General features: G+C 42.9%; 1 protein-coding gene across 2 annotated transcripts in view; it reads right to left on the minus strand.

The window, feature by feature from the left end:
* LOC107217130 (lachesin) overlaps positions 1–7,502 on the minus strand; it is a 66,613-nt gene extending 59,111 nt beyond the window's left edge. For both annotated transcript variants that reach the window (XM_046744332.1, XM_046744333.1), the window contains exon 1: positions 7,231–7,502. The gene's annotated coding sequence lies outside the window, so the exon portion shown is untranslated. The remainder of the gene's footprint in view (positions 1–7,230) is intronic.
* Between the last annotated feature and the right edge of the window lie 4,660 nt (positions 7,503–12,162).

The following is a 12,162-nucleotide window of genomic DNA, read 5'->3' on the forward strand; positions in this document are numbered from 1 at the left end:
TTGGTTGCAATTTTTCCTGCGCACGATTCAATTACCAGGTCAAGTAAGTCCACTAATAAACTCAATTTAAAGCTGTAAGATGTACAATTTTGGAATAAAATTGTTGGCGAAAACTTAAAAGACGGTTAGCGAATCTATTTAAACTCACTGCCAAGGAAACATCGACTACTTGCATTTCGTTAGTTCACATCGAGTTCCGAGCATAGAACAACTTGCACGACTCTGAGCAAAGTGTAGCTCTGAACCGGCCTCATTTTATAAAACCTTATCTTGAGGATACTTTCTCCGAGTGCTTTTGTAGACATGGCATCAAAAGGAGGGCTGAAAAGAAGAAAAAGACCCAGTTGAGAGCAAAGAGTGACGAACAAATCAGCGAGGTACATTAACAACGAGACGTCTTGATTTCTCACCGGTGTTTATTCTCGTATTTTAATAAAGTCTAGATTCGATGGATTTCAGATCCCAGACGTGTCAAGCCTTACTTTTAATATCTTTAGACCACAACTGCCTTTATGAAAGAGACTTTGAAACCGACGAGTAGCGAAGTGGATTTAAATTTATTATAACCAAGTGTTGGTAAAAGTTTGTAAAGTGTTTTAGGTAAAATGAGAGAGGCTGGAATTCAGTAAGCACGTTTTTCGCGAGGCAATTTATTTCTCTTGACAATATCTGGAATCTTTCTTATCTGAACGGATGTTAAATTTAATCTTCCGTAACGCGATAGGAAAAAGATCAACTCGTTCGTGAGAGTAACTTGGATAGCTGAGGAAACTGTTGAGCTTTTATACTCGGTAGTGGACCTTTCTCACCCTGTTGTCGCAAAATCCACCATTAGATCCCAAGCTCCTGTCGTTGGGTACGTGACAACAACTCTGCGAATAATTAATCACCGACAATTCCGGCTCAAAGAAACTCTTCGAGCTTCTCGTTTGATTGAAAAAAAGTTGAAGACGTATTTGAAAAAGTCGCAAGCTCGTGCAAATAACATTATACGCTTGGCCGGCTTGCGGAACTGCGCGGAGAGGTGAAAAACGGGTCGAAGAAGTTACCCAAAGCCAAAAATTTTTACTCGCGAAGACGGGTTACACAATTGAGCGGATAACCGGAGCCAATGAGGCGTTAGTTACGCGGAAAATGTCCAATCCCTTTGCGTCATCGATAAGGAGGCCTTATGCCTCTTTCAAGCGATAGTCCGCTGCATAAGTCACACCCCAGAAACCCGAATCGACATCCTCTTCGCACCCGTTGGATATCCACCGTAGCTCCTTTCGCTTTGCCTATTCGAACCTCCGCTGGCGGTGCAGAACGCACGAAATGACTCCTCCTTTCTTCACACGCCATGATCTCGGATTAGCATTAACCTAGAAAAAGGTAAAGTTGGTATAAAAGGAACCGTGGACGTGGCCGTCGTAAAACTGAAAGCTGTTGACGCGCCAAAATACCGCGAAAACCTATGAAAAAAGGTGCAAACGTTTAACAATCGAATTTCTCAACGTGAGGCGCGCTGTCGACTGAAAATCTCAAGCCGTTGCCCGACCCTATACGAAGATTCAATCTTGGGTTTGATTTCGACCTTATTTCTGACTTGAAACACCAAGTCTTGAGGTGAGTGAACGAAAGCTGGAACAGCCAAAAAATGAAAAATACACAGTTTGAAAAAAAAGTTTATAAATCTGGCAGGTGAAGTGACTCAAAGAGGGCAGATGCTTTGTATGTTTGATTCCGTTATTCCAAGTGTAAGGCACCTTATTATACGTGTGGCGCAGCCGGAGCTATTTTCCCCAGAAACAAGTGCAGGGAACAGGAGAAAATATTGGCAATTCATCTCTTCGAGGGAAAACTTATGCGGAACTCCGAAGGCAATCAAAAATACGGAGCAATTTCTGCTAGAACTCGAGAGTTCACCCGTCTACCTTTATTTCTCTCTTTCTCTCTCTAGCTCCCTTTCTCTTTTCCTAGTTCTTTTTCTTTTCACTTTTTTTACCGACCAACTTTCGGCTTATACGTTATTTTTTTTTAACGTTTTCCCCGGTTCGATTTTCAAAGAGTCAAACTGCGTTTGGAGAAAAAAGATGGAAACAACATCCATGTATTAATGAAAGTACTAGACACAAAGTTCAACGACCCGAACCGTCCCGAGCACACATTCGCAGGATCAAAACATCATTGTTTATCGAGGATGTAGAGGGGCGGCGGTGGTTCGTGAGAACGGGTTAATTGTCACCCGATGACTACGGCCATTACCCTCGTCGACGGTCGTTATCCTTCGGCAACATCCGGCATCTCCCGATCAATTAACTCGAGTTGCAAGACATGAAATGGCTGGTAACAGACGCTTCATGGCTTGTTATAAGACCCGCAGAAAAGACGAGGCTTCAAGTAGCAGGAATAAACGGTACATTCAGCCCCGGAAAGAAGCCGCAGCTCAAGAGCTGTAGGGAAATCTAAAAGGCGAGAAGATTGTTTTGTCAAACAATCCGAACAGATACGACAATATCATATCGCACCTTTAATTTCCCTGGAAGTGGTAATTTTATGCACGTTATTTGAGGTTCATTTCTGTTTTGTACCTACTTGATTTTCGAATGAACATTCTGGCACTTGCTTGATTCTCGGGTTACACTTGAAGCTATTCTGGGCTTATGTCCACGTAGAAAGGACAGCTGAGAACTCATCATGGCGAACTTTGAACCCCGCAAAAGTGCTGAGATTATACCAGAATTTGAAAATGTAGATCATCACCACCTTCACTGAGATCGCCTGTGCATTCAGCGATATCCACTCACGTTCCAGACATCTGGATGATTTTTGCTTCTTGCAATTCATGCCGATGAATCTCATGGGTCCAGACATACAGGGAAAATGTTATCGTGATTTTCGAAAGGAACCCTAGAAATAAGGTTGACATGCAAGTTTGAAACTGTGAAATATAGAAGGGAAATCATGACCTTCAAAATTTTTGTTGGTTTTTTACTCACAAGCCATCTCAAGATGATGACATAATGACAAGAATACTAAGTTTGACTTACGTACACGTATATCTATTGAAACTCGAACTTTAGATTGTGATTCTTAGGTATCTCAGGATCGGTTTGTGATGGAAGAAATCGTTGTACTATCTACAGATCAATTCCAGATTTGAACTGCACCTAGTAAAATCGTATATTCACAGTTGAATATTGATTTTAGTCACGTTTCATCGGGCCCTCTCATCCTTCGGTGATGTCTGTCACGGTACATTTTGCATGCATATATTCTAGGACTCGTGACTTACAAGTAGGTAGCAAAGTTCTGAATACAGTGGTGTGTTACATATGGATGTTTCGTTCTGGAACCTGACACGTCGTCTCAACTAACAATCAAGGTAATTGAATGGCTAATTGTTCTGTCAAGTGTTGCGCAGAGTTCACCACGATTTCATCGGGGCAGGGTTGAAATTACGAATTGGAAAAGCTTCAAGAACGTCAAATTCCGAATTGTGCTATGCGTCGTCTAGTATCTGGAAATAATGCATGGCTCGCGCATGAATCAACGTTTAAAAATAATTTCAAATGTCTAATTGTGAAATGTTCGCCAATTATTCAGCTTGTTTCTACCTTCCGTGGAAACTCGATCCATGAATTCATCAATTCTTGCTCCATTTCGAACGAATTTAGGATCGTGTTTGGCAGTAGTCGTGCACCCATATTGCCTACTCAATAGTGCCGAGGGTTCAGCTTGAGGTCTGGTAAGGCAAAGGATAACTGGCCTTTCCGTACCACTTCGCCCATGCTAACTTGAGTCGAGTTTTGATTACACTCGAAGCGTATCGTCCGAAATTAATTAATAACTTCGCGGACTACATTAAATTCTACATTGGCGCCTCCCATGGTTACTCCGGCAGGAGTCCAGACCAGTTAATAATACCTAGGTAGGCCAACAATATCAGTCTAGTTAATAGCACTGCAATCTTTGTCTGTCACGAAAAAACTGCACACCGAAGTTAAATAATTATAACTGCAATTGAAATACTATTACCTTTACAGGTTATGAAAATTCTACCCGCGATACCTTTTTTATGTAACTCTAACGGCAGCTCTGGCCATCGAGTAAGTAAAGCCAACAAAAGGCAGTTAAGAGCGCGGAGAAACTTTCCGGGGTGTTAAATAAACTTTGCGCGGTAGTTATTTCATAGCAAGATAAAGTTTTCCGAACCAAGCATGTGTGAATGTTCTGATCGAAGTCGAGCTTCGTTAATGTCCATAACACGAGAGGATAAGTGGCTAAGTCCTGTTGTTCTGGCTAATAATCTCACCGACTGATAACGATGTAGAGATTGGACGGTGAAACAACTGTTGGCACAGCCAGCACTCTCAAAAAGTCCATGTCGCACGTGCATGAAAAGCTCGGTTCGCGTTCTCCATGGTAATAGAGAACCCGGAGCAGGCTTTCCACTCGAATCCAGACGCTTCGATCCGTCGTCGGACTTTGATCAACGTCAGTGCAAATGCAAGGCGACAAAGCTCTGACTGATATCCGTATCCACGTATCTATTTACTTGATAAAACGGCGCTGCGGTTTATTCGAGCACCCTGAACGGGAAAAGCAATTCGTTTAAAGGAGCTGCAGCTGCAGCAGCCGGAATACGTACGAGTGTAGATTTCTATAGAGGAGAGATAACGATCCTGAATCAGTATTCACGAAGAGAACTACAAAAGGCTGCGTCAATGACTGTTGATAAGCCTGCAGGTAAATTTTTGGCATTTCCTAAGAGTCGGCCTGGCGTGTTAATGCATCGAAAAAGGGTGCTTTTCATTCGCGAGTGACATCGGTAAAGAAATCCCTGGTGTCTAATTGAGAGCCGAGTCAGGGGTTTGGGAGTATTTGTGTGGATGAGAGTGCTAATGAGTCTCTCCTGGTTACGGGTCTAAATTGCAAAGGTACGGGGCTCCGAACCTCTTCCCTCTGCAGCATCGCGATTTCTTCCGTGTCTTCACCCTCCTGCATCTCGTTAAGCGAGCGTGAGCCTTGAATCGAGCCTGGTAAGTAAATCCAGGAAGCGTCGGTGGGATTAAACTGAGGATAAAAATTATTCTTATTAGGGTCACGACTGGCGTCTACCTTTGACCGCGTTTAGAAGAGGGTTGGATACTTTCCTTCGGAGGGTCTCCTCAGCATCCGATTTCGCCTGTAGCTCCTCGAGGTCATAGTTACGCGTCACAGGGGTGGAGAAGACAAATGAAGGACGTTGGATCTCACTGATAAATTGCCTATTAGCTTAATTAAGTTTCGTACAGAAATAGTAGCTGGCTCCGAGGTTCGCCGTGATTCTGCACGCATCTGGTTGCTGATGAGAGATCGACTGTACAGTTACAGAGAGTGAAAGAAGTTCTGAGAAATACCTTTTTCGCATCCTCCAGCGTCGGTGATCCTGACGCGCCAGAAATCGTGGGCGAGTGCAACCCAGCCCATGCCCATCCCAATCTTTCTTGATCCTTGGACTCCGAGTTGGATAGATAGCGAGCTTTGAGCTATGCGCGATGGATGAACTGGATAGGCACTATCTGGTCAGTATCACGAACTACTTTGATCTCTATAACCGGAGCTACGCTCCTTCTTTGAAAATGCTTGACCCGCGTCAAGCTGTACATCCAATAAGCCGCAGTTTAATTAAACTAGGTTTAAACCTAACTCTCGAAGGACGGCATCGGCGGCGTACTTCCGAAACTGTACCTAAATCGATTATCGAACTTGCCTCGTAACTGCACTGTAAGCGATTACTGTTTTATACCGTACTATATACGGCTTTACGCCACCAGCTGCTCTGTGTGCGCGACGGCCTCTCGTACGTGTTTCTCAAAATCTGTGTACGTGTCTGTAGGACATTAAGTACACTTGCTAATCGCATTAACATCGACCAGCAATGGCCATATTGGAACGCGAGTAACTTCGACTACTCCCACACAACGTCGCCACTCTGGTTGCTACGCCTCACGTCCTAATAACGCGCGTACCTGCCTTTACTTGTCAAGGGTGTATTCTTGTCTATAGGTGTGAGACTGTAATGTGCACAACCCCAACACGCCTTGGCGTGTGTTCGTGACGCTGCTCAATCGCTTTACGCAGTTCACGCTAAAATGTCTGGAACAAAATTTGAATTGGTCATAGATTCGCAGCATTCATTAAAGGGGCAGTGTAATACAAAAATTAAATATTGACATTAGGTTTTCACACTTAATTTTTATACTGCAGGTGTCGTTAGTATATTTGTACATTGGTATCGAATCGAAGTAATTCAATCGACGTTTGTCGGTTGTATTATTGAATGACAAGAACGAAAATTAACGTATAAACTACTCGAGTTTACGATGATAATTTATGAATCATAATATTTGCGAAGTAACGTTTGTGCGATTTCCATATCTGCCAACGTTGTGCAAAGCAAACGAAATCTTCGGAAGAGATATTATTTTCGTTTGGATGAAATTGATCGGGCAACAATATTCAGTTCGGCTTTTATAAGCCGGGAAGAATTGAAGCAGCTGGCGGGCGCGGCAAGTACCGTCTAATTACAGGGAGATTCGGAAATGTTCTCGTTGTGCATGAATTACATAGCAATGTCAGTCAAACGAGTTAGAAGACTTCGACTCTGTGTCAAGTCTTGTGTACGATCGGTTAAGAAATTACGCGATGGAGTTTGCATCGTGTCGAGGTGACTTCAGGCAGCGATGCGGGTGATTGGTGGACGTGGTTAAGGAATAAGGACCGAACTAAGGGTAATCTCGACTAGGCTGGCATTAATGGTCGGCCGCTTTCCTACCCTAATTAACCTTAATTCTAATTAACTAAACTCTCAGTTAAAACTAACCTTTCGCTAATGCGCGAGGATATCATAAGATATAATTAATTGTAAACCTCTTGTTTACTCAAATGCTTTCTCGCGACGTTCGCGTTCCAATCTTCGCCCCAGCCTCGCGGATAAATGCTTAAGGCCATTTTAGGCACGTAATTAATTCCTTCTTCCTTTATTTCAATCGATTCGTAAATCCAGCCTGGCCACCTTCTCGGACTTTAACCCGGTGTGTAAATAAATCCATACGCATATACAATACATACCTGTATACCTATATCTTTCGTACAGCAGTAATTGAAGAGCAACACTGTCGGATTAACACGACAGCAATTAAAATCTGAGAGGAATTTACCGGCCCAGAGTAAAATGGCGTAGCCAACCGGTACAGATATACTCACCCATAGTCACACACCCGTCGACTCGGTTGCCCCGGACTTTAGATTTAGATTGACGCGTTCAACGATACCACGAGGGTGAGTTTCGGCCCCCGCTGACACTTCGGAGTACTTAATGCTGCCGCCTGTCCTGCGTAATATATGTCACGAAATGCCCCTGACGCGACGGTTCCTTTTTCCCTTTATCTTCTCTTAGGGTCATTGGTTCACTCCTGCCGTACACGTCTCGCCAGTCATATTACACACCTTCGAAAGTCCCAAACGGCCGGATATATCAGCGTGCAACCACCGGTATATTACGCTGTAAGAAAAATGGTACATAATTTTCACCGCCATCTGCACTATGAGGCATTTATTTCACGTAGAAGGACACGCTTTTTCAAAATTTCTGGTTACGCTCAGGGTGGATGGGAGCAGAGGAGAGGAAAGGAGAGGAGAAAAGAGAACGTGAGAGCAACTTCACGAGAGTATGATTTAGTGAGGCTACCTTGGAGTGCTGGGTTATACAAATCACATTTTGGGCAAGCAAGCCTCTTGCTTGTCCTCGGACGAAGGAGGACGAGAGTGAGAGAGGGTCGCGAGGAAGCGAGGAAGCAAGGAAGTAAGGAGGAGCTCGGATGGATCGCGGTGGGGTTCGGTGCGAAAGCTCTTGAAAGCAACGCCGGAGAGAGGGACGAGATGACTAGAGATGCCTCCGGGTTAAAACGTTACCCTGCGGCATACCCAATTCCATCCGTCAACCCAGAACTCGCGGTGCTTCCCTGCCGACGAAGAGGACAAGCATACTCAAGCACCCGTAAGTTTACTCATTCCACAAGGATAAAATCAACGCCGCGACGTTTTGATATGATATTCAACTACCGGGTGGTTGAACTTTTGTCTCAATTTGCTGCAAGCAAGTCAAAAGTAAACGAGTCTGAGATTTTGTACAAGCTGATTGATCGTTAAACGACCGTTAATCCAAACTTTTGATCAGAGGTAATAACTGAACGTACTTTTTTATTTGCAAAGCTAATAAAGCAAAGGAAATATATCAGACTTGGGTGAAAAAAATTTGTTAAAACTATATATATACGAATATTCATCCCCGAGCGTAATATTGATTGAAAGAAGTTACTTTATCCCAGGATTGAAGGTACAATAAGATCTGAGCTTATAAGTAGATTCGTGAAATACGCGTCGATTTCTATATGTATCATCATCTAGGTACGAGTGCGATTATCCCATCGATAAAACGTGTACATATATAGATCGAAAAAATCAATTCCGGACGTCGCACCGTGGCTACATATTACGGATTATTTTTTCCATCTCCTGACAAATTGGTGGCAAACCTAAACTTGTTTCCGGTTATTTGCGATATCGATGCGGAGATGGTGTCCTATCCGATGGTTGGTTAGCCTTGAAACGCGTTTCGATTCAGGCTGGACGATATTTGTCACCGGGTGTTAGACACAGATCGAATAAAATTCTGAAACTTGATGTGGAATTCATTCTGTTCTTCAAATAAAGCTTAGGTGTAATAAAGTATAGGTATAGGTATCGTTGCGGCCGCGCGTGAAGTCGATATTGAACACAGTGTTATTCATTTATTCATTTATTCATTTGCTTATTTATGTATTTTTTAGCTCGATGGACGAAAGATAGCCGGCCCAGTCTCTTGATGTTCGTGAGCGAAACCTCCGGAGATTTTTTCGACGAAGCCGAGGCTTCGCTGTTCTATTTCGGTCTGGCATCCTGCAGCCCAAGCTATTCGTCTTAAACCGCGGCAGCGCCCAGCGACAGCGAAATATGTTCCGAAAAACGTGGAGAAATAAAAACAGAAACAATCCAGCAACGATACATATATTTATATTATCGAGTTGAATTATTTATGAGCGAAGTATAATGAATAATTCGTACTATTTTCTCTTTTATTCTATTTTTATTCTTTTCATTTTTTTCCCTTCTGCACCGGTTGTTACAGAGCGTGAAACATGGTAGCATTGGAATATTATTTTACTCGAATATAAAACGACAGGGGGATAAATATCTGCCAATTTACGTGAGGTGAAGGAAAACGGAAGAAGAAGGAGAAGGAAGCAGCGAGAACACGGTCACGATTTCTCGGAGCTGCTTCGGGTCAGAAGAGACTCGGAAGGTTGAAAGGAAAGGGGTTAAGTTATGCGGGGAATGCACTATACACGCAAATGTGGGCTTTATTGAAGAGGAAAGCGGACCAAACCGTTATAGACCCACCTCTGAGCTTCCCGCGACCAAACGACACTGAAAAGCGGAAATACTATGAACACGCACGAGACCTGAAAACGTAGAGGCTGTCCTGACTCGAGGTTTGATTTGCATTTCGATATTTGTTTTAAATGATTTTTCAAAGAAGGGCGAAACGTAGGGAAAAAGGTAGAAGAATAAGAAAATGAAGGAGAACTGAGCTTTGCGAAAGAAGATGGCGCAACGAGATGCACGAGAGAATCTTCCGCGTAACCAGTCGTTTATCTTCACTAGTTGAACCACCGGATGATAAAACGGCTCTCTTAGCTGGACGAAGGACGCGAGGTGCTTTTTCACAGACATTTTACTTGCCATATTCGGAACAGGTCCTTTATGGTAATGAATCTTCGAAACAAGCCCGTCCGGGATTTACGGAGTCCAGAGTAATAGCTCGGAGGATGCAAGCCCGGACTGCCGGCTGAAAGTCACTTTCCAAGGAGACGTCATTTCTTGTAATAGACGGATCTGAGAGTGTTAGAAGCTCTTCCTCGGTTTTCACTGCTTCATTAATGTCGCAATCACGAACCTGCAGAAGACTTTAATATATTACGGTTGAGCAGATCGCGGGTATAATATAGTACACACAGAGAGACGCGTAGAAGACTTGTGGAACTATTTAAGTTTCAGTTCTGAATGAAAAAAAAGGTTTACTTTGAAAAAATATCTGGAACGGTGAGATATTTTATACTCCCTTGATGCGTAACGGTATCGGTATATTTAGTTTGACTTCGTCCTTTGCACGCAAAGTAATGAAACTGCGGCGTCGTGTTTTGGTTCGCAAAAATTAAAAAATTATCTTGCCCACCAGCGTGACTACACAAAACGACTTTTCTGCGGCGCCGTAGAATTAAGAACACTCGGATTTTCGTAGTTAATCTCAACTTTTCCCTCCTCACCCTTACTTGGTTTGTCCTCTTTTTCTTGCTTACTTCCTTCCTTCCTTCCTTCCTTCCTTCCTTCCGTTGCTTCGTCCTGCTTCTCGTCTTTTTGCCTTTCATTTTAATAACTAATTTGAACGTGATGAGAATCCTTGCCTCTCCTCTAAACTTGTATCAAAAGTTGAATTTAAACTTTTCAACAGTTTTCTATTTTCTTTTTTTCTTCTTTTTCAACGCCCGTGGTTCCAATACCCATTACACGAAGGCCTCGATCAGGGAACATGACAAGTTCTTATAAGTTGGCTACAACTCTTGTGACCATAACAGAGCCCGGAATGGGAGTTGTATTGAGTTAGTACAACTTATCCGCGGGGGGTGCCAGGGCGTGGACAGCGATGCGGAAATTGCCTGTCAGAAAGTCTTTTGAAACATCGAGATTGCTTATTGTCACATTCCGTCGTGTTTCATGATCTCTGCAAGAGAATGGACCACTGATGAATACAGGAAATAGATTCAGAAATTCAGAAAATTTTGCCAACAACAACAACTGTATGTAATATGAAGAGGCAATGAGGCAAGTTTTAGTTATCTTGAGTTTTGGTGTGGCCGTTTGAAGAGTTCACTTAATTCTTGACCGAAATTTTTGGATCCGCGACAGGAACCGTATTCTCAAAGGGCGTGTTTAAAGCGTCTGAAATAACATCGTTTTCATGAAAATTATCGTCCTCGTAAGTTTTCAAGAAACAAAACGAATAATTGACAAAATGAAACAAAGCTATTATTCAATTCGCACAGCGTCCAATAGATGGGCCGGTTAATTGGCACAACTTCGAGGGTAGGCACGGTTAAATAAACCTTCGCGAAGTCTTTTCAATAAGTACAAAGAGGGTTGAAATAGCAGTTTCAACGAATCATGTCGAACTTTATTTTTTTACAAAGTTCTGCCAGCTGTACCGTCAGCCATAAACTTAAATTGCACTTGTTAATCTCTAAGTGGATACTGCGAGGAAATTGATGAAAATCCTCGCCAAAGTAGCGAACACCGTCACTTTATGCCTTGCCTAATTGGCGAAATAAATTCATCGTTACCTGCAACACTTGGTAGAATAAATAAAGGTACTCGTACTCTTCTCTCACATCGAGTAGCTGAAAACGTCGGTTATATCTTACTTTACTGAATCCATACAAATTTCACCATTTTTTTTTCAGACACCCCAACGTATTGGAATTCATTCGTATTCTGAACAGGTTTCATCAACTTTAAGTTTGCCATGCTGCAACAACAGATGGTAGTTTTGGGATTGTGGTATAATGGGATCAACGCGCAGCTAACCCTCACTAACTTTGTTACAAATCCTCTGGCGTAAACTTGGAACACAGGCAACGATGCGTCCGACTCATTTCCTCTCGCGATTAGGATTTCTCCTCAACAAAGTCCGGTACTTGGGTTGTGAAACGTCACACCAGCCGAAATAACCGACGATTCGAAACGCAGCTCGAGTCAACTTTGACATTGGTTCACCCTTGAATTGCCAGTTGTAAGTCGTCTTGTCTTTCGCCTTTTTCACAAAGATATAATGCCCTCTTTGATTATGATTCTAGGTAGATCGCAATAATTAAGACATCATTTTCTCTCCGTGGGATGGCACCAGATAGCCAGGCTATTCAATAGCGAGAGAGAGGGAGAGAAGGAGAGCAAGAGAGATCTCAAAGGTGGGTGGTGATTAAGAATGTGAAAAGGTTTTCACCACGGGCACGCTTCTGAGAGTGTATACGTAGACGAAGAGCA

Source organism: Neodiprion lecontei, chromosome 6, assembly GCF_021901455.1.
Source record: "Neodiprion lecontei isolate iyNeoLeco1 chromosome 6, iyNeoLeco1.1, whole genome shotgun sequence".
NCBI classification, from domain to species: Eukaryota; Metazoa; Arthropoda; class Insecta; order Hymenoptera; family Diprionidae; genus Neodiprion; species Neodiprion lecontei.